The sequence below is a fragment of the Lissotriton helveticus genome, chromosome 11, assembly GCF_964261635.1.
Source record: "Lissotriton helveticus chromosome 11, aLisHel1.1, whole genome shotgun sequence".
Lineage (NCBI taxonomy): Eukaryota > Metazoa > Chordata > Amphibia > Caudata > Salamandridae > Lissotriton > Lissotriton helveticus.
This window is the reverse complement of record NC_136072.1, coordinates 383,402,250-383,426,860: the sequence shown is the minus strand read 5'-3', so window position 1 is coordinate 383,426,860 and position 24,611 is coordinate 383,402,250.

The window sequence follows — 24,611 nt, the reverse complement described above, 5'->3', positions numbered from 1 at the left end:
GGCGGCCCTGCAGGAGGCAGGAGCCACCCAAATGCAAAAACTATGGATTTAAAGCACACTTTAAAAACATTGGTTTTGCATTATTTAAAAGTGATGCAGGCTGAAATGTTCCTAGCCGGTCTGCAGCTGGACCACCCCTCAACCTGCCAGGCCACTCGGTAAAGGCCTAGGATGCCAGTCCAGCCCTGACTGCTATTTATCAGTTAGTGTTTGCATGTGGTTGTGAGTGTGGCATTGTGTATTGGGATGATCTTTTGTCTGTGCAGTCTTACTGACAAAGCTAGCGTGCTTGCCCAAGCCACCCAAATACAACGCAAACTGTGTGCATATGCATATGTGCTTATCATGCACACTTGAACACATATGCATATTTTATTTCACATGCTTCCAGAGCGTGAGGTGAATATTCAAAGGGATTTGGAGCACCCTGCTGACACGTCACAGCTGAATTACCTCATGCATCATGGTCGATGTGGTTCAATGTTGCTCGCTTTGTAACTTGAGGTGAATATTGTTTTGATATGCTAATGCACGTTTCTGCTCTGAAAGCAAGAAGCATCCAGAGGTAAAGAGCATTTTATTTCAGTTTTATATAATGCAAACCCGACCAGAAGTTATTAAAACTATTTACTATAGCACCAGTTACATTGCACAAGGTTGCATTCACTTTTTAGGCAGGGGTAGATTAGGTTATTTGCCAGATTTACAGGATGGGGAGCTGACGCCGAGACTCACACTTGGTTCCCTAGTTAAAAGTCACACAATTGATGGATGGAATGCAGAACAAATCAAAACATCCACCACCAGTCAAGAGATCTGATTTAAATCCATCATTCTTTTGCTCACCATGCCAACTCAGTTGAGACCTGGCCATATGCAAATCAGTCTTGACCCTGTGCCTCATGGGAACAGTCCAGCCCGAACTACCAAGCCAGGTCCTACCTAGACCGGAAACAGGCATCCTAGGACCGGTTTCAGGGTTTCACCCCTCTTCAGCCTGGATAGCTTGATTCCAGTGGCACAGTGTGGTTCTGAAAATTCTGGACTCGTGTAATAATTCTGGACTCGAGAATTAAACTTCATCGTAACATGACGAATTTGGTATCAAAAGACCGAGAATGGCTAGTACACTATGTACACGCATTTTCGTCGTATTAGAGTGACGATCTCACCTCGAAATTGTCATTTACATCCTGAACCCTTGGCTTCCATTTTATGTACGACAGCCATTTTGTGAGTTGCCCTTTACATAGGCTTATAATACAGCTAAATTCGATCCCAAGGGACACGTACACCTTAATTGACTTTTCTCTGACCTGGGCAAGTTGGAACCATTGCCCCAGGCCGAACCTGTTTGGTCAGTTCCTCTCCCAGTGGCCGAACAAGATAGCATCAAGGAGGCAGGCCATAAACCCTTTTCATCGCACACACACCCTGCCGAATCTTGCTCACACCTGTCTCTGCTCTTTTCGCTCTCACTTGCTTTATGATGGGGAGGTGCCCGGTTTTATTGGGGGTCCACCGATATCTGATGAAAATGTTGGGCCTTGCCGGGTAATTTATTGTGGGCCGGACAAACTGAACTATGGCCTTGTCATCATGACTCTGTTTTTTCTTTGTAATGGTAACATGTCTATGGTATACTAAAATTCGAAGAATGTTTGCCTAAAGCACAATATTTCGTATAAAAAGAGAAGCCTGACTTTGTGAATTCGAGCAGTCTCCTGAGAATATACATCCCGTGTTGTTGTACTTCTAGGACCTGTTACTTGGTTGCAGCCAATAAAATCGATCCTTGACTTCACCTAGAAGACTCTGAGTTTCTGTGGTCTGAATCAGGAAAGTACTCGAGGTCTTTGGGTGTACCCTGACACCGCTGGGTTACCGGTACGGTACCGGTTCTGAAAAACCCAGTACCTCAGTTGGCGCCCAACGTGGGGCGATACCAGCGGTACCGGTCCAGCCAGAGGTTCGTGAGGAGCTTCGTGTGAAAATTCTGGAGGAAGGCCAACCACTTCAACGACCCCTGCATGTCGACGTGGTCCGAAAGTCTTTGCTGCGAGGTTCCCCGCTTCCCGACGGCTACAAAGGACTGCTGCCCTGGCTATCGCCCTGATTTGGACCCTTGAAGTTTGGTAGAGTGAAACGCTAAGACGAGTCTTCTGGTGACGTCATCGATATCTCAGTTAAGTATAAGTGGAGCGTCTCCCAGTCCTTAGTTGGTTCTTAGTCTTGGGTATCCTTTGGGATCCTTATTTGGAACTTGCAAGTGCCAAAGCCAAAGGACTCGTGTATTCACGAGAAATATTGTAATCGATAATCCTTTGAAGTTTGGAGCTAGACTAGAGAGCGAAGATGCCTGGTCTTAGCAGACTTGGAAATTTGTTTTGTCTTGGTTGTAGTAAAAGGGATTCCCGATTGGAGGACTCGTGTCCGGTTCCTCCGATTGGAACTCCAACTTATGAACTGTATGTGAAACATGGAGTAGGCCCCATCACATATAACGAAGTGTGGATCAAATACACCAGAAAAGATGGTGTTTTAAAATGGCCCCAATATGGTAGCTTTGATACCGAAATCCTAGATAACCTTGAAGTTAAACTTTTTAAGAAGAAAGCCCGGCCATCAATGTTTGACTCTTTCCGCCTATGGCGTAAGGAGGCCAAACAGAAGGAAATTAAATTAGAGAAGAAAAATAAGAGAGAAAGGGGTATTTCGATAATGCAAGCTGCTATGCAGTATAAAGACAATGAAGAAGAACAGATGAGTGAGCAGTTGCACAGGCAACATAAAATGGTGATAGATAAATGTTATCCAGTTTTGCCGCCTCTTAAGCAAGATGCAGCAAAAGAGCTTGAAAAAGATCCGTTAATATCGCATTTGTTAAGTTCACCACCCCCCTATGCGCAAAACGCTACGGCACCTCCGCAACCTTTAGTTGCGCAACCTATAATTGCATTGCCTCCTGCTCCTCCGCAGCACCCACCAACTGTTCTTCAGCTGGCTCCTGCTCCTTCGGTACAGCCTCCTCAAGGCCCACCAATCACATCTGCTTCACCTGTGCTTTCTACGACTTTGCCTAGTGCACCTCCTATTTCTCCTAATGCTCCCCCTGCTACTGTCTCTGCTCCTGCCTTATCTCACCCTGTTTGTCCGCCCGTTCTTCCGTCAGTTTCCCCTTCCGTTCGACAGAGAATGGCCAACACTGTTTCTAATCTTCTCTCACCTTTTCTTGGGTCGCCTAATACGACCCCTAACACGGAACGAAGACAGTTGCGGAGTCAACTGCCTGATTATCGCGAGAGAGATTTACTGAATCGTCTAGCACATAAATGGGTTATGGACGCTGTAAGGTATGATGTAGAGTCTGTCATGGAAGTCTTCCGTCAATGGGAAGCACCGAAGCAGAGATATGTTTTTGAACAGATGTGTGTTTTTCTCTGTGAAGATTTGGAAGACAATGATCTGGAATGCAACCCGCCCGAGTTGTGTCGTGCGCGGTTCGACTTCGCAGAGGGCATGATCGTAGGTCCCGATGTCAAAAAAGCGGTTCAGACCTTGTTGTCGTCTCGGAGTAAGGGGGGCACTTCTCGATCACTATTTGAGCATGGCGCATCCGGTAGGAAAAAGGCGCGACAGTACCCCATGAGAGAAGTTCCCCCACAGTGGAGGGAAGGGGACCTACAAGCTAACCCACCTATTCAGCCTCATTTTCAGCGTGTGTGGGTACATGTCCCATGGAAGCGAGCTGAAGTTTTGCCCTTAAACAGACATTACCTGATCCCCGTAAAAATCCTGCAGGGTATTACAAAGAGTTGTCACAGACTGCTGGTTCATGTATCATGAATTTAGCCGATATCGATATGTTATTTGGGAATTTTGTTCCACAGCCTTTATGGGGAAAGATTCGTCATACAGATCATGATCAGGAGTTAGGTGACTCATGGGCTAATATTGATGCTGCAGATGCCCTACAAATTGGTGGTGCTAAACCTGAGCCTTTAGTAGCAGATCTCCCTGGTAGGATAATTGAGTACATGAAAACTTTAATGCCTGCAGTGCGTGTAAATTGGGATAAGTTGTCTGCATGTAAGCAGAAGAAAGACGAAACGGTCTCAGATTTCTTCACCAGGTTTGAAGAAACGTTTGTCGACCACAGTGGTCAAGATATGAGCACAGAGGGTGGTCAGCGTTTGTTCGTCGATAAATTCGTGCACAATCTGCTTCCAGAGTTGTTTAAAAAGTTGAAGGATTCAGAGAGTTCTTGGGCAGTTTCCTCTTCAGCACAAATATTGGCTACTGCACAATATTACGAAAATCGAGACAAAGACGAGAAAGATAGAGCAGAAAAGAAAACTAAAGAGTTGAAAACGAAGGTTTTGTTACAGCAAGCACATCCGCAACGTGGTGGTGGTGGCCAGAATAATGGTGGTCAGAGTAACTATCAGAATAATTATCAGCAGCCTCAACAGTATCAAAGGAACTCGCAAAGAGTCGAGTGTACTCAACCACGTGTCCCTGTAGGCCCCAATCAGTGCTCATATTGCAAGGAAGAGGGTCATTTTAAGTATAGTTGTCCTATTTTGTTACAGCGCGCGAATGGCGTTTCAAACACAAGAGGTAGAGGTGTTCAGCAAGCATCTAGAGGTAGAGGACGTGGAAACCTCCCCCAGAACACACAGTCTCTTCCACCTCAAAATTCTATGAATAGGTTTGATCAGCAGAATAATGCATCTGGTAGGACAGCTCAGTACTATGCTGACGATTACTATGCAGAAGATGAGTATTGGGAAGGTAATGATTGCTAGGACAGCCATAGACAAAGAGAGGGAGTTGTTTCAGTTCCAGTAGATCAGAGTGGACCATACGTTGAGGTGACTACATGAGGTGTGTCAGAGCCTTTTCTGTTGGATACTGGTGCTACAAAGAGTTCTATTATGCACTCCAAACTCCCTGGCGCACCTTTGTCTGGCGAAATGAATGTTTCTGTAGGTTTTTCTGGCGCCCCGGTTAGGAACCCGATTTCTAGTCCTATGTCCCTTTCTGTTGGTCCTTGTGAATTAGAAGCACCCCTTATTCTGACAACAGGTTGTGGTGAAAACTTGTTGGGATTGGATCTGTTAAAAAGATTGTATGCGACTTTGTACTGTTCTCCTTCGGGAGTACAAGTTACACTGGGTAAGAAAGTGGTTTCCTCAATGTATTTCTCAAGGGATAAACTTCCAACAGAATTGTCGTTTCTTCCTGATATTCTTTGGGCCACTGGCCCTAATGATGTGGGTCTCTTGGACATACCACCATATGTTGTAACATTGAAAGCCAATGTTAAAATGCCACGCATTCCCCAATATAAAATCTCTAGTGAAGGTGAAAAAGCGTTGTTAGCGATCGTTTACGATCTGATTGAAAAAGATGTCATTGAAGAGACAAGAGGCAACGTTTGCAATAGTCCTGTTCTGCCTGTTTTGAAACGTACTGACCCTTCCCAGCCACCTGTTTACAGATTTGTGATTGATCTTAGAGATGTCAATAAAGTAGTTGTGCCACAATTTCCAGTTGTCCGTGACATTACTGCCCTATTGACTATGATTCCAGCTTCTGCAACCTGGTTTTTGGTGATTGACTTGAAGAATGCTTTCTTCAGCATCCCGATTGCTGAGGAGAGCAGGGATATTTTTGGCTTCAGTTTAGGAGGACGAAGCTTCCGCTATAAACGAGCTCCACAGGGCTACTGTGAAAGTCCATCAATATACAGTCAAGCCTTAAAGACACAGCTTGATACGATTGTTTTACCTGATGGTGCTACCATTGTACAGTACGTTGATGATATGCTTGTTGCTGCAGAGACTGAGGAAATATGTAAGAAAGCCACGTTGTCATTGTTGCGTCATCTGTGTGATTTGCATCACAAGGTGTCACTTTCCAAACTGCAATATTGTAGACAAGAAGTGACCTACTTAGGTCATCTCTTATCGAAGGAGGGCAGGAAACTGACCCCAGAAAGAATTCAGGCAATAGCGAAATTGAGTGTGCCAAGAACACAGAGAGAAGTGCGTGCTTTCTTGGGTATTACATCGTACTGTAGACAGTGGATTCAACATTTTTCATTATTAGCCAAACCTTTGGTGGCATTAACGTGTAAAGATACACCCAATCCCGTTCCTTGGTCTGAAGAGTGTCAGAAAAGTTTTTCTGAATTACGCACAACATTATGTTCGGCTCCTGTGTTGGGTACCCCCAACTACAGTAAGCCCTTTACATTGTATGTCCACGAGAAAGAGGGCTGTGCATTGTCCGTATTGACACAGTTATTTGGAGACAAGCAGCGTCCATGTGCATATTTTTCGTTGACTTTGGATCCGGTAGCTAAAGCATTGCCCAGTTCTTTAAGAGCCACAGCGGCAGCAGCTGTTTCTATTCGACAGTCTGCTGGTCTAGTAATGAATAATATGCTAGTTGTGATGGTCCCACATGCAGTAGACACGTTGTTAAACAGAACCAAGACACAGCACTTAACTAGTGCTCGATTGTCAGGTTACGACTTAACATTGTTAGCGAGTCATGTGCATATAAAAAGATGCAACACCCTAAACCCAGCTACGTTGTTGCCAATTGTAGAGGAATTAGATGCTTCAGAACAGCATGACTGTTTTCTTAGAACAGAAGAAGAAACGAAAGGGAGAATAGACCTCAGGACACTCCTCTTGCTGAATGTGATGGTACATTGTGGGTGGATGGTTCATGTTTCAAGCTCCCGAATGGTGACACGACTGCAGCATATGCTGTCACGACTTTGCATACAATTGTTGAAACTGCACGTATTCCACATAATTCAGCTCAAGCAGCAGAATTAATTGCACTTACAAGAGCATGTGTGTTGTCAAAAGGAATGAAAGTGACTGTCTATACCGACAGCCAGTATGCATTTGGAGTGGCTCACAGTTTTGGACGATTGTGGAAAGAGCGTGGGTTCCTGACTTCGCATGGAGCTAAGATTCAGCATGGTCAGTTGGTGAATGAGCTTCTTGAATCACTGACCTTGCCCCTGCAAGTGGCGATTGTGAAATGTAGTGCTCATAAGAAGGTGACTGATGATGTTGGTCGTGGAAATGCATTTGCTGACGAAATCGCAAAAGAAACTGCAAGGAATGTGATGAGCCGAATGTATGTTGCAGGCCCTGCAAGATGGGTTGGTGATGTTGGTATGTGTGAAGACACGATAGAGAGTGTGAAGTCTATTCAAGCCGAAGCTACAGAGAAAGAGTTGAACATGTGGAGAGAAAGTACGGGTAGAATGGATGCAAATGGTTGTTGGGTCGAATTGTCAGAGCATCAGAGATGGTTGTTACCCGATGCGTATGTGCTTGCAGTGGTTACAATGGCTCATGGAATGGCTCATATCAGCGTGAAAGGGATTTGCAAGTTGTTGGCTCCAGTATGGCAAAATGCAGGAATTCCTAAGTGTGCAGAGAATGTGGTCAAGAATTGCATGGTGTGTCTGAAACACAATCCTGGTAGGGGAACCCCAACTCCAGCTGGTCATTTTGCGCCTCCTACGTATCCGTTTGAGGTTTTGCAGCTAGATTTCATCCACATGGAGAGGTGCAACAACTTAAAATACGTACTCGTTGTTGTTTGTGCCTTCTCAAGATGGGTAGAGGCATATCCCCTAAAAGACAATACTGCCTTGTCCACAGCGAAAGCCCTTGTGAAGGAATTCTTCCCCAGATTTGGAATGCCTAGAATGGTCTGGACTGATAATGGGAGTGAATTTGTGGGTCGTGTGATGAAGAATGTATGTGAAGGGCTAGGCATCCAACAGAAGTTCCACACTGCAAATCACCCACAATCAGCTGGACTAGTAGAATGTTACAATGGCACGCTTAAGTTAAAACTAGCCAAAATTCAAGCGAGCACAGGTCTTAAATGGCTTGATGCTCTACCCTTAGCACTCCTATCCACCAGAATGACTGTGCATTCGCGAGTGAAACTCAGTCCCTATTAGATAGTCTTTGGCCGCCCGGCCAACATATGGGGAGTGCCAAGGCCCACAAAGTTCCGCGAATTAGAACACCCTGTTTTGCTTGATTATCTGTATGAATTGACGGCTAAATTGCGTGTTTTACATCAACAGGTCCACGACACCCTGCCTCCGGTCTCCGAAACTCCAGGTCACCCCATCGACCCTGGATCCTGGGTACTGGTCAAGAACTTCCAGCGAACCAAGAACGACCAGCCCAGGTGGACCGGACCGCACCTCGTTCTTCTTTCTGCAAGATCAGCTGTTCAAGTGGAAGGGAAGAAAAACTGTATCCACGGGGTCCACTGCAAGCGGATCCCCCTGCCTCTGCCGTATGACCAGTGGGTCCAGAAGGGTGTCGTTGACTCAGAGACTGACACCGTGCCACGTTTTCTGCCTTTCAGTAATGCACGTGTAAAAGGAACTGACTCTGAACGTGAAAGTGAGAACATTTTGCAAGAAGCTGTGCCACCATCAAAGCGATTGAACACTTTGGAGCCTGAACTCCTGTTTCAGGATCAGACAGTACCTGGAAAGAAGCGCTATAATTTGAGGCCGAGACCTATGGACAATAAAACCTTTTTTCCCCTCCAAGTACTATTTTTGAAAGTGCAGCTCTCCCATCTGAGAAACTTGCTTATTTTTGTTTTTCGAACCGCCATCCGGGTTCCGCTGCTAGGGCTGCGATTACCCAAAGTCTTTGGGGTGCAGCTGACGACGTTAGGTCGGCAGTTCTGGTTGGTCCGAGGGAGTTGCCCTAGAGTGACAGAAGCATTCCTTAGCAGAATCAACCTCCCATCGCGGGCAGCACTTTAGTGAGGATGGAGTTTTTCGGGATGGAGAGACCTGCCAAGGAAATGAACTTTAAACACAAATTATGTAGAATTATGACAAAGAAAAGCTTTTTGATATTGTGCATTTTCATGTTATTCAGTGTGATGATATTTTTAATAGGATATATTTTATTGTATTTTTGAGTAACATTTGCACCCACTGCATCGCCCATACCTCCTCCTTCTACTGTTTCCCCACACTCTTTTCAACTCCTCCCTGAACACGAATCCGCTAGGAGATTAGAGTTTATTAATAACTCCTTTGTTCAGCTCTTGCACCAACACCAACTTGTAATGAACACAACTAACTGTTGGGTGTGTGGTCTTATGCCTCACACAACGGATAAAGGTATCCCTTATCTGGTCCTGCCTTTCAGCCATAATGGTTCTGTGTGGGCATACAGAACAATGTTCATATACGCACGTGAAGTCCACCCCCTACGTTCTGTAAAAGACAACCCCAAGACTAGCGCCCTAGTCAAAGGTATAGTTGACATGATTAAGGAAGAAATTTCTTATGAAACTACCCCGGAAGATGAGATATTTGCATATATAGGATGGAACGTGACCGGATATGGAGCTACTTTAAGTGAGAAACAGCAAACTAAAAGATCGTCCCCGATTTGGATTGTACCCCATCAGGGTCACCTGTGTCTGCAAGGTACTGGCAAGAATCCCAGAGCTCAGTTAGGGAAAAGTGTCTGTACAGAAACGTATGTTTTTGGGTGTCAGACTTCCCCTGCGTTTTTAGCAGCTAAGGGTACTTATTTCATCTGCCATGATAGAGCCTATACATGGTTGCCCCCTGACTTTTCGGGCTCATGTTTTGTTTCGTTCCTGTTGCCTCCCACCTAATGAGCAGCGGCAGATTACCACAAGACAAGGGTAGTTAGAGGTGTCTTGAGTAAAGAAGACACTGCAGGTCAAGAATTTGGGGACTTCACAAAGGGTTTTCTGCCGTTCTGGTGACCCATGGTTAACAGCAGGAACATAAGGCAATTAACAAGGGTGGTTGAGTCCACCGTGATTGAAACTGCTGGTGCCCTTAGTAACTTGACTGCTGAGCTCCAGTCGGATCGTCTTATGACCCTTCAGAACAGGGTCGCTTTAGATGTCATACTTGCAGACCGAGGTGGGGTATGTAGATTGATCCAATCGAGTTGCTGTGTTTTCATTCCAGATAACGCTCCAACAGTGTACCAGGCCATCTCCAAACTGCATAAGATTTCCGAATCTATTCATGTGGATAAAGGAGATTGGTCATTAATGGGGTGGTTCTGGGAACTGATATCCGGCTGGGGATGGAGAATTCTGATGGTCATTGGGATGGTCTTAGCCATTCTTTTCCTGTTCTGTCTGTGCGTGCAGTGTGCTCCTGCAATATGTGGCCTCTGTGTTACATCATGTGTAAGGAAACCTGTATCAAGAGACGAGCTAAGTACTAGGATGATGTTACAGCAGCATCTCAGTGACTTTAGGAATATAGACCTGGGCTCAGATTAGCATGAGATTAGGTTAATTTGCCTATGTAAGGGCAAAAGGAGGGTTTGTGGTTCTGAAAATTCTGGACTCGTGTAATAATTCTGGACTCACGAATTAAACTTCATCGTAACATGACGAATTTGGTATCAAAAGACCGAGAATGGCTAGTACACTATGTACACGTATTTTCGTAGTATTTGAGTGACGATCTCACCTCGAAATCGTCATTTACATCCTGAACCCTTGGCTTCCATTTTATGTACGACAGCCATTTTGTGAGTTGCCCTTTACATAGGCTTATAATACAGCTAAATTCGATCCCAAGGGACACGTACACCTTAATTGACTTTTCTCTGACCTGGGCAAGTTGGAACCATTGCCCCAGGCCGAACCTGTTTGGTCAGTTCCTCTCCCAGTGGCCGAACAAGATAGCATCAAGGAGGCAGGCCATAAACCCTTTTCATCGCACACACACCCTGCCGAATCTTGCTCACACCTGTCTCTGCTCTTTTCGCTCTCACTTGCTTTATGATGGGGAGGTGCCCGGTTTTATTGGGGGTCCACCGATATCTGATGAAAATGTTGGGCCTTGCCGGGTAATTTATTGTGGGCCGGACAAACTGAACTATGGCCTTGTCATCATGACTCTGTTTTTTCTTTGTAATGGTAACATGTCTATGGTATACTAAAATTCGAAGAATGTTTGCCTAAAGCACAATATTTCGTATAAAAAGAGAAGCCTGACTTTGTGAATTCGAGCAGTCTCCTGAGAATATACATCCTGTGTTGTTGTACTTCTAGGACCTGTTACTTGGTTGCAGCCAATAAAATCGATCCTTGACTTCACCTAGAAGACTCTGAGTTTCTGTGGTCTGAATCAGGAAAGTACTCGAGGTCTTTGGGTGTACCCTGACACCGCTGGGTTACCGGTTTGGTACCGGTTCTGAAAAACCCAGTACCTCAACAGTGAGCCCAGGACCCATGTCTGGGCATACCTGGCGCACTCAGGGCGAGAAATAAAAAGACACACAATTGGTGGACGGAATGCAGAACAAATCAAAACATTCACCCCCAGTCAAAGATCTGGGTTGAATCCATCATTCTTTTACTCACCATGCCACCCCAGTTTAGACCTGGCCATTGATCTAGCACTGCTCTGAAACACACCTCTAAACCATCACTATATCGCCCAGGAGCTATCACACTTTACTCATCGGTTGGGCCCATCACTCCGTGAGTCACTCATTCACACAAATCGCTCTGCTCCTAGAATCAGTGAAAACCAGAGGGTGAATTGCTGAATTTTAGCGGAGTGTCTTATTTCATTCTAAAAATGTATACACTATATACATCTGCAGTTTATCAATATTACCATGGTTTTATTCTAAAGAAACCTTAAAACACCGTACCATTTGGTCAATGGATCAGCTAGTAAAAGTTAACTAATGGACGAAAAGACCAGCTTAATTCTCCATTTATTCAATTTTATTTAGCAACTAGTTCTCCTAACATGACCTCAATTTATTTAACTTTTACTTCAATAATCAATAAAGCATTTAATAACCTTGAAAAAAGATTAAATTCAAATAGTCACATTTATTAGTAGAATATTTCAGGAAAATACGTTGAGACAATATTACCAAGACTTCGGTAAATGGACATCAGGGTTAAGACATGGATGTTTTTTTCTTAAGGGGTGCTTATAGAGCGCACTGACACCATGGGTTTCCTGGCGCTGGTTGGATGCAGAGGGGACAGGGGGACTTAACTAGATTGGGGGAACAGCCAGGTTTTTAGAGATTTACGAAAAAGAGTCAGAGAATTGGAGGTTTTGAGGGAGAAAGGGAGAGAGTTCCAAAGTTTGGGGGCCAAATATGCAAATCTTCGGCCTCCAGATCTGCAAAGTTTGTAAGAGGGAATGGTCATGGGAATGGTCATGGGAATGTTCCCAAAAACCACCTCTCTATTCTTTCTTGATGTTCACCTCCCATCCGGACTCCACACCCATCAAAAGTAAAAGTCAAGAAAAATGTCAAAGTCTATGCACTATAGGAAAAGTTTGTCAGTCCGACAGCATGTCGTGGTGTGAAAATAAAATCAAAAGCAAGCTTTTTTTCTTACTTCCAAATGTCCTCTGTTATACTCTTTTTCCCTAACTTATCTATCTAAGATTTGAACCTTTTAGGGTCCTAGATCATTCTCATTGGTCCGTGAAAGGGGTGGATGAGCATCACCTAATCTCCTCATTGTCCATATTTCCGCCAAGTCATCGTTATATTCATAAAATAAGGTTTTGATTGTTCTTTAATAGTCTTTTCACTTGTGTCCTTTAAATTGTCACTTCGGGCTTTATTCCCAGGCTCACGACGCGGTCATACAAATCTTTGGCACTCGTCTACACTTCCAGGCCACGCTGACCTTGACCCACGCTGTGCAGGCACAGACTGCTTGCACATCTCTCGAGCATAGTAGCGCATGCGTAGAGCACCACAGTTTCGGAGTCTCGCAAACCTCCATTTTCTAGTAGGCCTCATGGGCCATAATGGGAACTATTATAGAAACAAGCACAATTTTCAATTTTCAAACAAACAACATTTTCAATTTTCAATTTTCACAAACAAATTTAATTTTCGAAGTATAGCCCTTCTGTTTACCTCCCCCATTATAAAGTAACCCTGTTAGTTATTACCTAGCTTTTTAACAACATTTATGCATGATTTTCTTACCATTCTCCATCATTTCTGCCACAATAAGACATACAAAAAGCATATACACATAGATTTTCATTAGATTATGACATTTGCGTACCAGATTAGTATAACGATTTCACTTAATTAATAGGTTAAGAGTCACAACACAAGCTAATTAGTATCCCACATGTAGTTGTGTGTGTGCATTCTATTCTATGTTGGTTAATTTCAAAACCACACGATTAATACATATTACTGTTATGAGGAAGAGACTTTGAGAGGGGTATACAAAAAACTTTTGTTGTCACTCTCGCTCCATCAACTCCCCCCCTTTGGTGATTTATCACCAAATAACACCCAAAAATGTCATACATTTTTATCACAACATGTTTCAAATTCTTTTAATTAGAATGAGTTATACTCTTGTTTCTTTCAGTTTCTTTCTATCTCGATAACGTTTCTCTTTGAACTCGTCCATTTCAATATCACCTTTTTCACGTTCCCTTTCTTGTCTTTCTTCGAATTCCTTCTTTATAGACTTTTTAAGATTTCTTCTTTTTCTAAGTTTACAACCTAATCTTATAATCAAAAAACTACTATTATTAGGGTTACTGGAATTAAGACTTTCCCTATTATTGATCTACCTATTTCATAAAACCAATTTCGAACTGCTGAAAATTTTCTACCGAGTTTCTCAAGAACACCATCAACCTCCAGTGGTTCAATCTCCTTATGCAACTCCGTAAGATTTGTAATATATCTTTCAATGTTATGACTTTTATCAGGTATGTATGTACAACAATGTTGTACCTTTAAAATTCCACAGACTCCTTCTTTTGCCAAAATTATATCAAGAGCAAGTCAATTTTGCATCACCATTGCTCTCATAGCAACCATTTCTGTATTTAGCATTAAAAATCCTCCTGCAGTATCTGTTGATAAACGATCTACTATTGTTGCCAACTTCCGAATTCTGTTTGCATTAAAGGATATACCCACTGCTGGTATCAAAGCTCCAAAAACAACACTTATTATTTCTATTACACTTTCTCTCTTTCTACGACTTAAAGGTTTACCTATCTCATGAATTCCGTTAGTTCCTCTATCTACATGAAACATTTTAGGAAAGACCAAGCCTACATAACAGGACCCATACCAATGATCAGGCAATTTAAAATAGGCTTTGTTCCCACACAAAAAATAAATCCCAGGAAAAACTGGATCATTATCTCATTTAAATCCCCACCCCCCTTTTATAATATATGTATCCGCACATTGACTTGCTCCCACAAAATAATTATCATACACAGTGTTATCTCTTTGAATACATAATTTCCCTAATAATGGTGTATCTATTTTTATAGCCACATTCACATTATGCCTTCTATATTATCATCTTCAAATGGCCACATTGTAGATTTAGATTGTTTGGCTTTTTCCCTCCTTTTGTACTGATTCCTTCTTTCTTCTACCATATCCAAAAAGGCTTTTTCCTCATTTCGCATTTTACAAGTCAAATTGCGTTTGAACGCATAATCATGGGTCAATTCTTGTGTTTCTAAAAACATAATCTCCAAAACTTTTGCAGGTTTGATTTGAATCAATTCAGCTACAATTTTCACTTTCACAAAAACATCATCAGAATTAGAAAAATAATACTCCAATTTTCCTGTTCTATAAAACAAACTAGCTAATACACAACATGTAACCCCATATGTTAATGGAAGGTGATGATATGTCACACCCTCTGATACAGATGCTGGTAATTTCACACAGACGTAACAATCATTCACATCCATCGTTCTCACATATTCAGACAATAACTTTGAAAATGTATTTCAAGAGAAATCACTAATTGAGTTATCTTGATGTACTTCAGGTCTATACACATGCAACTTTTCACCCTTTGACTCATAGCCTTTTTCTTTCATACTCTCATTTGGCTTTGCTTTTTCAAAATCTGGCCTGAAAGGAATTAAAATAGCTAAAATCAACCATACCAACATTTAATAATCCTGTACATATTAATCACATTCTACACCATTTTCCAAATATTGTGCATTTTGATTTTGTTATACCATTAGTAGCCATTTTTATTATTCATTTTTTTACACAGCGCTTTCCACAATCTTTTCTGTCTTTATATTGTCTCTTTTAAATCTCCATTTGCACTTATAGTGTCTTTACCGCCAATAAATTTCAAGAATTCTTGTTCCTTCAATTTTCTCTTTTACAGTTTCCCAGTTTAAATACTTCTTTTCTTTCTTTTGAGTTACAGTTTACTCACTTTCTTTTTCTTCACTTTGGCAACTCACATTTTCTTGACTGCTATTCACTTCACTTATTGGAGGCAAAATCATATAAGTCCACTCAGGTTTCCTGGTATTTCTGATTTGGTCTTCTCACTCTTTTTGACCTTTGCACAATTTCAATCTTTTTACCCAATGACTCCTTTTGACTGGTTATTTCATTTACTTGATCCTCTTGTATATTTGCTTTTTTAACCAGTTTAAACTTCAGTCCATCATTTTCTTTAGGCCAGTTATCTCCTTTACGAGGTCTCTTGGTTTCATGTCCGACAGTGTTACGTTCCACTCTCCAAGCTCTTTTTTTTAACTTCTCGTCAGTTGAGTTTCATCTTCACTGTCATCAGACTCAGTTTCAGATTTCTCATTAATTTCATTTATGGTGAACTTTATAATGTCCGTTTCTTTCACTGAGCTTGTTTTTTCTTTGGTCAGTTCTTTCACTCTGTTAGGAACTTCTCTATAGCTGGTGATTGGACGATCATCTTCATCATGAGTTATTTCCTTTTTATCAGTTTTGACTTGATTCCGGTTCCTGCTTTCAGAGCTTTCAGACGGTCCTTTAGTATTTTCCTGACTACCAGTTTTATCTTCATTTTGTTCAGTGTCCTTACTGGTATCAGTTCATACCAAATATCAACTCTCAGGCCTATCTTCAGAATTTGGTACTTCAATAATTTCACTTTCTCCTTCAGACGCAGAACTTGCATCTGATATTTCCAGATGTCGATGAACAGGTTGAGCTTCAGTATCTGGATCTTTCTCTTGTTCACCTTCAGAATCTGAGTCAGTTGTACTTTCTGCTTCGTCTTGTGGCCAAACACATTTTTGAAATTCTGTTCTTTTATGGTTCCATTCACTTGCTCAACTAACCCAGAAACCTCTGGTCTGTAAGCACAATGCAATTTCTGATGAATGTCCAGTGCTTCACAAATCATCAGCATTAACTCGTTGTGAAAATGTGTTCAACGATCTGTCTCAAGTGTTACTGGGAAACCAAAACAAGGAATAATTCCTCTGAACAACAGTTTTGCCACAGTCACTCCATCATTCCTCCTGGTAGGGAAGGCCTCCATTCACCGAGAGAATAGGCAAACGATCACAAGTACATATCGAAGTCGATTACATGGTGCAAACTCTATGAAATCTAATTGCATTTGTGTGAATGGACCTCCCTCCCGTCCTATGGTTCCCAAACTCACAACTGTTTTTATTCTTGGATTCAATTGTTGACAAACAAGACATCGCTGGCAAAGGCTCTCAGCGATCATCCTGAACTTAGGATTATACCATGTCTGTCTGAACATTCTGATCATAGCATCTCTCCCAATATGGGCTTGACCATGGTACATTCGGGTCATATTTGAAATCATGTTATCAGGCATTACTGATCTTTCATCTTTGTAAACCCAAATTTCATCCTCTTCTCTTTGTCTACATCCTGATTTTAACTAGACATCTTTCTCTTCCTGACTAACTTCTTCCTGCATTTGTCTCACTTCCTGCCAAGTCTCAACTACTGTGGTTAGCATTAAAGGATTTGAAACATGTTCAGCTTTTCTGTCCCGATTTATGGATGGAAGATTTTTGGCACAGTATTTTGCAATTGAGTCAACAAAACGATTACCTCTGGTAATGTAATCATCTCCTTTCTTTTGAGCTGCACATTTTACAACGGCAATTTAATCAGGTAACTGGATTGCATCAATCAACATTTTCACAAATTCAGCATTTCTGATGGGGGATCCTGCAGAAGTTAAATAACCTCTTTGGGACCACAGTTGGCCATAATCATGGACAACCCCAAAACCATATTGACTGTCAGTCACTTTGGTGACTCTTATTTCTTTTCCCAGTTCACATGCTCGAATCAAAGCAATCAATTCTGCTAATTGAGCAGAACGGATTCCTTTTGGACAAGATGCTTCCAGGACGTCTGCCACTGTACATACAGCATATGCAGCACTTAGAGCACCCTCATCTGTTCTCAGACATGAACCATCAACAAACATTACATAATGAGATTCAGGCAATGGCTCATCTCTGATGTCAGGTCTTGGTTTGGTACAGTATTTAAGAACATCCAAACATTTATGATCAACTGCACTTCTCACTTCAGCATCCATGACATCAGGTAACAGTGTAGATGGATTTACATTCACACATCGTGAAATTGTCACATTATCTACACCTAGAATTATTTTCTCATATTTTGTAAGCCTGTTATTAGTAAGGAATTGTGTCTTTGTCCTAGTGAAGAGAATCTCCACCGAATGAGGTACATATACTCTCAAAGGATATTCCATCACTATACCATCACTTTGTTCCAGACTTACACTTGTAGCAGCTATTGCTTTCAAGCATACTGGCAACGCTTTTGCAACTGGATCCAAAACAGCTGAGAAATATGCAATTGACTTTCTCAGTTTTCCATGTCTTTGAATTAGAACTGATAATGCACAACCTTCTCGTTCACTGCAATATAGTTCAAACTCTTTTTCATAATCAGGCATTCCTAATGCTGGTGCTTCACACAGACTAGTTTTTAGTCGCTCAAAGGCATCATTTCAGTTGTATTCAACACTATGGGATCTTTTACAGCTTCTCTCGTCAACCTCTGTAATGGTTTTGCTATTAATGAAAATCCACAGATCCATTGTCGACTGTAACCTACCATTCCTAGAAACATTCTCACTTGTCTGTGAGTTTTAGGAAGTTGCATTCCCTGTATCATTTTGATTCTTTCTATATTGACTTGTCTGGTTCCTTTGGCGATCTTGTGACCTACATTTTTTACTTCTTTCTGACAGAACTGTAACTTTGATGGGGACACCTTATGTCCTCCGTCTGCCAAATGGTTCAGTAATGCAATGGTATCTAAACACATGCATCCTTGGTTCTTGATGCCACTAACAGGTCATCAATATATTGAACCGTTACTGAATTTCAGGGCATGTTCAAACTCTCCAATGATTTCTTTAGCAACTGATTAAAGATAGAGGGACTTTCAGTATACCCCTGAGGAATTCGGCACCATGCCAAAATACGATCTCCAAACCAAAAGGGCAAATATTGGCAGGCTATCTGTGTGTAATGGAACTGTAAAGAAGGCATTACATAGATTAATGACTATATACCATTCTCCATCATGTGGAATTTGGTACAGGATCACTGCTGGATTTGGAACGATTGGACAACATGGGACAAAAATGTTATTAATTCTTCTCAGATCCTGTACTATCCTAAATGTTCCATTATACTTCTTCAATCCCATTATAGGTGAATTACATGGGCTGCTTACTATTTCTCTCAGAATTCCTTGTTCAATCATTTTGTTTATCACTGGAGTTATTCCTTCAATTATTTCTGCTGTCATTTTGCGCGGGAGAATGTTTGGGGAACCCACTCCTTATTGTACAGAAACTTGCACAGGATCTACACCTTTCATTAGTCCAATATCTTCTCCCGTGAAATCCCACACTTGTTCTTTGACTAACTCTTTCAATTCAACAGGTATCATCTCTCTGTCAAATACAGGAAACATACTACTTCGTTCTGAATCTATTAGTGACATAGTCATTTTATACAAACTATCTTCATCTGGGGTTTGAACTCAATGCCATCTGGTGAACAGCAAATGACACAATTCATTTTACACAGTATGTCCCTGTCAAAAAGGTTAACAGGACTACTCTCATACACTACAAATCGATGCATGTCTTTGAAATTTCCAATTTCCAATTCAACTGGTTCTATCAGGGATGTTTTGATCTGTCTATTTGCTACACCTACAACTTGGATACTGTCTCCAGAGAGAGGAAGATTTTGAACTTCTACTGATCTAACAGTAGAACGGGTAGCACCTGTGTTCACTAGGAAAGTCACATTTACATCATTCACCTTTCCGTTCACAAATGGACCAGATTGATCTACCTCTAGAGTTGCGCCAAGTACTCACTATTCTCCCTCTCTTAGGCACCATCAGAAGCTGTCATCCGACTCACTCCCATCTTCATTCAACCAGTACTGAGAACTCACATTCACTCTAGGTGATCTTGTTACCTGTTCTCCACTGAAGAATCCTGTCTCTGCACTGTATTTCTGTAGATTTACACTGTGTGGAAGTGATGGTTGTGGCACCTGACTCTGTTGAGTAACTACCTGCTGCTGTGGCGATGGCTGTTGAATTACCTCATTCTGCACCTGCGGATTCAATGATGTATTTTGGGATTAACTCTTGATGGATACTTACACTCTTTCTTCCAATGCCCTAACCTGCCACAATTGTGACAAGGAAACTTTTTCTTGGCCTCATCCAAATTACCCTTTACTTTTGTTTTATTAAAATTTCCTTTTATTCTTGCCTGACCTCCTTCTGAGTTATTTTTTCTAATTGAGCAACTTGATGTTCAGCCACTTTTACCTGTGCCCACATTGCTTTCTCTTTAAGCTTTCTTTGCTTAACCTCAATCCCATCACTGCAATATTTTGCATGCCTCAACACTTCATCCACTGAACACAACTGCCATCCTATCAAATTATGCTTAATCATGTCTCCTATCTCTGGTCTGAATCCAAACACAAATTGATATACACAAGGACTCATATTTTGTCGCTTAATTCTTCATATGACTATATTGCTTAAACACTAGCAGCAATCTCTCATAAAAGGAATGTACTGATTCTTTTGGTTCCTGCAATGTCCTGTCAATCTTTACCTAATCTGTCTCTTTTGGTGGGATTTTATTTTTCAAGAATACTATTACTTGTTCATACTTTTGCATTACTTCAGGTCCAGGAGAACCTGTTCTAGGGTCTCTCGGATATTCATTTTTTGGCCAGTCCACTGTAATTTTACACTCAAACCGTAGGTCTGCTGGTACTACTATGCCAAACAATCCATCTAAATCTTCCCATAGTACCTTTGAAACCTTTACAAATTGATCTACTTGTCGGTACCATTCCACTGGTTTCTCTCTCAATCTGGGGAAATCATTTTTGAATGACAATATATCCTGTCTAGTCCAGTGAACATGTACATACCCTCCACCCGGTATTTCTCTTATAGGAAATTCATTTGCTACAGGCTCCTTTTCTCTAATTGGAAATGCTAACGTTGTTTGCTCTCTTCTCTTTGTCCATTTAGCCTTCCACTTATCCACATCTCCCCACTTTCTCAGCAACACAATTAATTCTTTTATCTGGGCTAATCTTCCAGCAGTATTCATGTTGTCAATATCCTTTTCAGTAAAATCTACTCTGTAAGGCTTTCGTAACAATTTATTCTTTGCAAAATCTACATTGAGTTCACTTGCCAATCTTTCTAATCGACCATGCAGGTTTTTCGCTCTCCATGTAATACTATTACACGTTAACATTAATTCATCATCTTCATATGTTTTTAACCTATCTGTTCCAATTGTTCCAATTATTAATTCTTCCATATCGATTTTCAACCTAACCACATCTAATACTTTGGGTTCTTGGTCTTTTACTGGTAATGTTTTAAGCCATTCACCTAATTCCTGTTCTGTTGACCCTACTGGAGTTTGTGATAAAATGATTTTCTCTATACTTCTCTCAGGTATCGCAGAATCTGATTCCGCACCCTCTGGAAATTTATATGGGAGACTCTGATTAAAAGTCAAGTCAGGCGGTGTCATATGACTAGTACGCCTAACCTCTGACAAGTTTGGATAAACCTTTTCTTTTAAACTTTGATTCAAAGGGATAGTTAATAATTGTTCTTTTATTTTCTGGTTTTTGAACACTGGAATTACAGGACCTATTGTTACTGGGACAGTTACAGCTTCTATGTTTTTAGTGAATTCCTGTATCTTTTCAGTCAATTCATTAGTAGACCGCACATATTCAGAAGTACTTGGGTATTCCTCAATTCTTCTCTCTACTCTAGCCACACTGCCTCTAATTTCATAATTTTGTCTGGGCGCCCCAGTAAGTCTGGTTTCCATTAAGGAGGCATTAGAATCATATCTAATTCCTCTCTTTCCAGAAGGTCTTTAAATTAAAAAAATCATCTTTGAATAACAGTAAATCAGGTCACCAGTGGTGGAGCATTTTGAGTCACATTTATAGAACTCGGTTGATAAGGAGGGGGTCTTCTATTTAATATCTCCTCCAGCACAACTGTCCTCACCGGATACATTCCATCACACATATCAGCGTTTCTCCATCTCCGTATTCTACTCTCATGAGTCGTTCCCCATAAACCTCACAATCTGCCTCTAGATCCTCTGAACTCTTCAAACCTTTCTCTCTCTAATTCATGCATCTCATCTTCCCACTCAGCCAATGCCTCAAATTGAGTCGGTCTAGGTCTTGGTTCACATTTAGTCATTTTTTCTCCCAAATTCCGTAAAATAGCAGTACTAAAAGAACCTGCTTCTGGAAATGCTAATGCACCATCATTCTTAGTATATCTTGCCCAATTTTCTAACCATATATATGTATGGTAGCCATATTTTGTCATCATATACGATGCAGGCATTTTAGGCGGAGGAATTAATTTTCCCTCTCTCGTCACAATTTCCTTATCCTTTTTAAACACATTCTTTAATTTCTTAAACCATGTAGGTTTTTCTTTTTCCTCGCCATAATAAATTTCCATTCTCTCTGACAGTTTCTGGACTTTCAAACAATAGCGCATCCTTCCGCAAACTGCTTCGCTGCACCAAAATATCACAGCGCGGTTCACACTAACGCACCAATTAGAACGAAATACGTTTCAATCACTCACAACCAATGCTTGTACAGCCTTTGCTATCACACCAATCAGCGCTTACTCCATTTTAGTCATGTGGACCAATCCCAGCCGACTCTTCTTACGTCAGCCCTGCACCAGTTTCTGCAGCTTTGACTGACCCCTGATTTACAAAATTCATCTGCACACTGTATTTACACCTTTATACAACTAAAATCGGTAAGTAACCACATAAAACATCTCCATTCGTCTGTTTCGCTAAAACCAAAGTGATAGTTTCCTCAAACTCACAAGTATTCTGTATTTCCAGTAGACAGTGCCTTCTCTCAAGCTTAGGTTTAAACTCTATTACTCTCTCAGGGATAAGTTTTAATTCAGAATACGGAATGATTCCTGTGCTCAGCCCAAGATTTTATAAGTTGCCTTTGCTATTCATTCACCGCTTTTACACGTAAAGGTCCCTAAACATTGTCACATACGACGATGTCACTACTTTGAAACAGACTATGTGATGTGAGACTCACATGCCACACGTGTGCGACTTACATGCCACACGTTCCTCTTCCTAGGCAGAGTAACCAGCTTCCTACGTCCCAGGAGCCACAAATTCCAGACTACATATAACACAATACATATTCAACATATAGTGTTAGACATAAATTCTGTACATCAAAATTCTATATACATTGCCCTACTTATTCTATACATTACTTATCCAAGTTAACCTATAGCAACCAGACTCCTGCTACCAAGTAAAACTGATCCAGCGCTGCTCTGAAACAAACCTCTAAACCATCACTGTATCTCACAGGAGCTATCACACTTTACTCATCCGTGGAGCCCATAACACCGTGAGTCACTCATTCACACAAATCGCTCTGCTCCTAGAATCAGTGAAAACCGCAGGGTGAATTGCTGGTTTTTAGCGGAGTGTCTTATTTCATTCTAAAAATGTATACACTATATACATCTGCAGTTTATCAATATTACCATGGTTTTATTCTTAAGAAACCTTAAAACACCCCACCATTTGGTCAATGGATCAGCTAGTAAAAGTCAACTAATGGACAAGAAGACCAGCTTAATTCTCCATTTATTCAATTTTATTTAACAACTAGTTCTCCTAACATGGCCTTCATTTATTTAGCTTTTACTTCAATAATCAATAAAGCATTTAATAACCTGGAAAAAAGATTGCATTCAAATAGTCACATTTATTAGTAGAATAGTTCAGGAAAATAAGTTGAGCCAATATTACCAAGATTTCGGTAAATGGATATCAGGGTTAAGACAGCGATGATTCCAAAAACCACCTCTCTGTTCTTTCTTGGTGTTCACCTCCCATCCGGACTCCTCGCCCATCAAAAGTTAAAGTCAAGAAAAATGTCAAAGTCTTTGCACCATAGGAAATGTTTGTCAGTCCGACAGCATGTCGTGGTGTGAAAATCAAATCAAAAGCAAGCTTTTTCTTACTTTCAAACGTCCTCTTTTATACCCTTTTTCTCTAACTTATCCATCTAAGATTATAAACTTTTAGGGTCCTAGATCATTCTCATTGGTCCGTGAAAGGGGTGGATGAGCATCACCTCATCTCCTCATTGTCCATATTTCCGCCAAGTCATCGCTATATTCATAAAATAAGGTTTTGATTGTTCTTTAACAGTCTTTTCACTTGTGTCCTTTAAATTGTCACTTCGGGCTTAATTCCCAGGCTCACGACGCGGTCATACAAATCTTTGGCACTCATGTACACTTCCAGGCCACACTGACCTTGACCCACGCTGTGCAGGCACAGACTGCTTGCACATCTCTCGAGCATAGTCGCGCATGCGTGGATCACCACAGTTTCGTAGTCTTGCAAACCTCCATTTTCTAGTAGGCAGCATGGGCCATAATGGGAACTATTATAGAAGCAAACACAATTAAACGTTAATTTTCGAAGTATAGCCCTTCTGTTTACCTTTTAACAAGATTTATGCGTGATTTTCTTTCCATTCTCCATCATTTTTGCCCCAATAAGACATACAAAAAGCATATGCACATAGATTTTCATTAAATTTTGACATTTGCGTAACAGATTAGTATAACGAGTGGGCGTAGTGTTGCCTGCTACGCCTACTTCGCAAATGGCGAAGTAGGCAACACTACGCCCACTCCGTGGGCGTAGCGAAGTGCTACGCCCAGGGTTAAAGTAAACCACAGCTCTAGAGAGAATGGAGCACACAGGAATATAATATTCAATTCAATCATCTTTATTCAGTCAAAGGTACATGACCATAAAAGCACAACATATATAAAAAAGCACATATATAAATACACAGTACAGTTCGTTATCAAAGCAAATCTCATTTTTATATTACACAGGTAAGTACGCATTAATGGAAATATCAAGCAATATAGAATCTTAAAAGGTTCTTAGAAATATTCTCCCTAAAAAGGAATATAATAAAGAACTGCACGGTCGACCTTCCCATCCGATTGTAGTGATGAAAATTAAAAAAAATATTGAGTAATTCCATCACATAATGAAGAAACATTTCCACAAATATGAATCACCAT